The sequence below is a fragment of the Erpetoichthys calabaricus genome, chromosome 5 (genome assembly GCF_900747795.2).
Source record: "Erpetoichthys calabaricus chromosome 5, fErpCal1.3, whole genome shotgun sequence".
NCBI lineage: Eukaryota > Metazoa > Chordata > Cladistia > Polypteriformes > Polypteridae > Erpetoichthys > Erpetoichthys calabaricus.
The window spans coordinates 182,650,825-182,655,522 of record NC_041398.2 but is presented as its reverse complement, the minus strand read 5'-3'; the positions used below and the strand labels follow the sequence as shown (position 1 = coordinate 182,655,522).

The following is a 4,698-nucleotide window of genomic DNA, read 5'->3' as shown; positions in this document are numbered from 1 at the left end:
TTCAAGATCAATTAAAGCATACATTCGAAAGAGACATTTACTGGATTTGATGTAAATATTCATAGGATGGCAACAGACATCCTCTATGTTTCAGTGTTAGCTTTCAGTAAGTGCAGCCATGAAACATGCCAATCCAAAAGAAAGCCATGCCACATAAACAAGCCAATATTCAAACTGTTTTATTATTAATGTCTGTAGGTAATATATTCAGCTACAAATTAAAGGAACATAAAACATTAAATTTAAGCACAAATAGCATCCCGTATCTTAATATAACTTGAGGTTATCATCTTCTATAGTTTCAAATTTTTAAAAGATTCTAGGGCTCAGAGAAATTATTAATAATATATTTCAAAATATCCACTAAATCCATGATGTCTTCCATACTGACAATCTGTATTATTCTGGTGTCAAAGTCATGTCCTTTAGGCCAGAACATTTTAGGATAACCCCTCTTTCCAAGTGAAACATATCTCTCTATTATAAAAAGAAATCCTGTCCTGGAAAGCAAATGCAAGGCTACGATACGTGATCATCTCGGAAGACATTTTAAAGACCCGCGAGACCAAGGAGACTTGCCACGGTGCATCTCATGGGGACCGTAAACATGAGACTTGGTGCCAAGAGATTGTCCCAGGGCCGTAGCAAAAAGGACAGCGGCTGTACAGGCTTTAAAAAGATCGAAGGGCAGCGCGACAGCAGCTACCCCCCCTCCCCCGAACGCAAGCAGCGTTATACATCCTGCAAGAAAGAATTCAAATATGCCTGGGGCCAGAAATAAAAGAGGTATTGTTTTTACAATGTCACGCGAGACCAGGCAGTGAGCCATCATTTAAAACAAGTCAACAGACCTCTAAGCTAGCAGTTGTTGGATTGCTTTTGGCAGGCAAGCATCGTGTGCTCCCAGCTCTTAAAACAACGACATGCGACAGGCAGAAGAGGCAGCTAGCAAGCAGCAAAAAGACAGCAAATGATCCAAAGGCATATCCTTAGCGTACGTTCAGCCGCAACACCCTTCACAACACGAGCATTATTATACGTCTGGGAAGAAAGAGATGGAACCTCGCACGGGGCAGGAAATAAAGAAACAAATATTGTTTTTACAAAAGTTTTTAAAGTAAAAGTGAAAATAAAATTTTCTTTAAATTGTAGATTGCCTGCCTAAGGTAAAGTCATCCCTGATGAATGGGGACGTGGGAATGCAGGGTTCCTTTCATTGGATTAGCGCTATTTCAGATGTGGAACGGCAAAATGGGGGAGGCAGCTTGATGAATGAGGTCTCCAAGACTTAAAACAAATCCAAATCATATTATGTGATATCATCTAATGTGAAATTCTCCTCCGTACTTCTAGAATTTTTATTTTTATACTGTATTGAGGATTTATTCTGTTCTATGTATTGTACTGTACTGTATTGTATTGACCCCCTTCTTTTTGACACCCACTGCACGCCCAACCTACCTGGAAAGGGGTCTCTCTTTGAACTGCCTTTCCCAAGGTTTCTTCCATTTTTTCCCTACAAGAGTTTTTTCTGGTCTTCTTAGAGGGTCAAGGCTGGGAGGCTGTCAAGAGGCAGGGCCTGTTAAAGCCCATTGCGGCACTTCTTGTGTGATTTTGGGCTATACAAAAAATAAATTGTATTGTATTGTATATCCGGTAAACCAAACACGGGGGTTGGCAAGCGAAGCCCCCTAGTACAAGATAAAAACAGAGCCTCCCACCAAAACTGGTGTTACTTTTGGGCTGTTTTGACAACTCTCTCACAAGCCACCTGCGGGAGCAGATGTCCTGCTAATAATATGGAACAAGCAGGACCAAGAGTTGTATTGAAAAATACTACTTTGGTGAAACCAGGAAAAACAATAAAACAAAAAGTCAAAGGGTCTTACTCAAATACAAACTCAGTCCATGACTTTCTAGTTGCCTTTAAAAGTAAGATTCAAAATAGTCCAAAAACTGGGCTCTGAATCAACCCCCCACCCCCCCCCCCCCCCCCCCCCCCCCCCCTCAAAAGTAAACACTGTAATTCTGGAGCCTATCCAGGCTAAAGGGAGCCTGATTAGTGCAGCCAGTTGCTCAACCACCAAACTGTCACTGTCTAGACTGGGGTGCCTTTTTCAGTCTCAATCTCACTCCTCTATCAATTAATAGTCTGACCTTTATCTACGCCAAAGCTATCCTTATTAAGAAAGTGTGCTTCCCTAATCTTGCCTGCACTCGCTTAAGGGGCTACTACTTCCTCTGTGCAGGGGAATTGGACACAGTCAAAAAAACCTTAAACATAACTAAACACTATCAAACATAATTCTAACACTACTGAGCATAAGTGAACAATAACCCATGGAAATTAAAGACAAAGACAAAGTAATTCAACAAAAATCCAGAACTCATACTAAATGATTAAACCAAACTCCTCCAGTTATCTTCCTGATCTATTGCCTATCTATGACCAGTGTCTTGGATTTACACATATAAAGGCCCATGCCTAAAACCTTCAGAGTAGAGATGGAAAAAACATGAGAAATTTTAACAGTAAGTCTGAAATCTGTAATGCCATTTACTCACTGTAAGTATTAACTGTTTAAAGCTGTTACGACTGTCTATATTGTTAAACATGCTAGTGCTCACGAAACATCTTGCTTCCTCTACCATGCTTATCCCATATCATGTTGGAGACTTGGTGAGGCTATGTCATCACAGACTCATCGTTACTATCTATATTCTGATCACACAGTTTATCTCAGTCCAGTAGTAGTGTACGCAATAATGAATGTTGCGACTCATACAACAGAACCCTTTAGTGAATTCTCTTTATGTGACTGTGGTTACTGTAACCAATAGATAACCACCTGGAGAACAATACATGAACAACTGTTATTTAACTGTCTTGAGAAAGGGCCAAGGCCTGTTTAGGTAAACCTTTACTCTTTAATTGTACAGAATTAAAAGAACAGTCAAAAGATGAAAAAATGAATGCAATAGTTAAACCACTGCTTAAATAAAATAATCTCAGCTCCTCTTTACTTGACAACTTTAGACCTATTTCTAACCTGCCTTATTTAAGTAAAATTACAGGAAAAGTAGTTTTTCAGAAATTAAATCACTTTTTAAATAAACATTCTATTCTTCATAAGTTTCAGTCAGGTTTTAGAACATAGAACAGAAACTACACTGCTTAACTACAGCAGTAAATGACTTACAGGTTAATGCAGACAAAGGCCATATATGAGTTCTAGTTCTGCTAGACCTGATCACAAAATATGACAGAGTATTATTATTAGTATTAGTACATTACTTACAGTATTCTAATAAATCACCTTATTCTTAGGTTTTAGTCTTATTTAACAGGTAGTAAATTCTTTATAAGGCGAGTTTAATTTAGATATCAACAATATTGCATATGGTGTACCACAAGAATCTATTGTGGGCCTGCTGTTATTTTCAATTTATACGCTCCCATTAGGGCAGATTATCTCAAAACACAAGGTGAACTACCACAGCTATTTAGATGACATGCAGTTTTTATCTTTCTATAGCACTTTATCACCCTGACGCTCTGGGCACTCTGATCGAATGTGTATCATATATTTTTGAATGGTTGAATAGTAATTTCCTCGAGCTAAATAAGGAAAAGAACTCAGATCTTAGCCGTCAGTGAAAATTTACATAATGAGAGTATTAGAAGTAAACTCATCCTTTAGCATTAAAAGTCAAGGCGAAAGTAAAGAATTTAGGTGTAATCATGGACTCTGACCTAATCTTTAAATTACATATTAACCATATTACTAAGAATGCATTTATCCATATATAGAACATTGCAAAAGTTAGACTTCTTATTGTCTAACTGAATAATACCACAAATTATGCAGTCGCATTTTCCGCATGGGAGTGCAATGGATGAGCCTCGCCCTGGGAGAACCACCTTAGTGATCATGGTATCTCCCCTGCCGGGTAAGTATGAGGAGAAAGTGCACCGCTCCTGGAAGTACCGCAATACCAGGTTGATGCGTGGAGTGGACAGAGCAAGCCCCTATTCCAACTCCCTGTTCCAAAAATCAATTTAATATATGGTCCCCAGATAGGGGACGTATCAGATATTAAACTGATAAGAACCGATACTACACTTGATCTTAGCCAAAAGGCCAAGAAGTGATGACTTCTTATAGATAGATAGATAGATAGATAGATAGATAGATAGATAGATAGATAGATAGATAGATAGATAGATAGATAGATAGATAGATAGATAGATAGATAGATAGATAGATAGATATAACATTAGAAGATGGTGAAAAATTAATTCACGATTTTTTTTTAGTCAGCTAGGTCACCGTAACACACTCCTAACTGGTCTACCTTGAAAAGACATTAATCGGTTGCATTTAGTCCAGAATGCAGCCAGAAAAAGAACATCTGAGCACATGTCATCAGTTTTAGTGTTGTTACATTGGTTCACTTTAAAATGCTTCTAATGGTGTATAAATCTTTAAATAATCTTGTCCTTCTATGATATCCTGTGAATTGGGAAAGTGGCTCCAACCTACACTCTGGACATCTGATAGATCATAAGCCGAATGGGATAAGAGCAGAATAGAGACATAGGCCAAAATAGAAGGGTAAAAGGTGCAAATTTATTACAAGAGTGTTGTAAAACAAAAACAAGCAGTCACAGGCTGTTTGTGATTCACAGTGCTTCAG

The 4,698-nt window shown here is 38.2% G+C and overlaps 1 non-coding gene across 1 annotated transcript; it reads right to left on the bottom strand.

The window, feature by feature from the left end:
• Positions 1–3,963: 3,963 nt before the first annotated feature.
• Positions 3,964–4,154, bottom strand: LOC114643387 (U2 spliceosomal RNA). The gene has a single exon (XR_003714774.2). It is a non-coding gene; the product is annotated as a U2 spliceosomal RNA (small nuclear RNA).
• Positions 4,155–4,698: the final 544 nt, after the last annotated feature.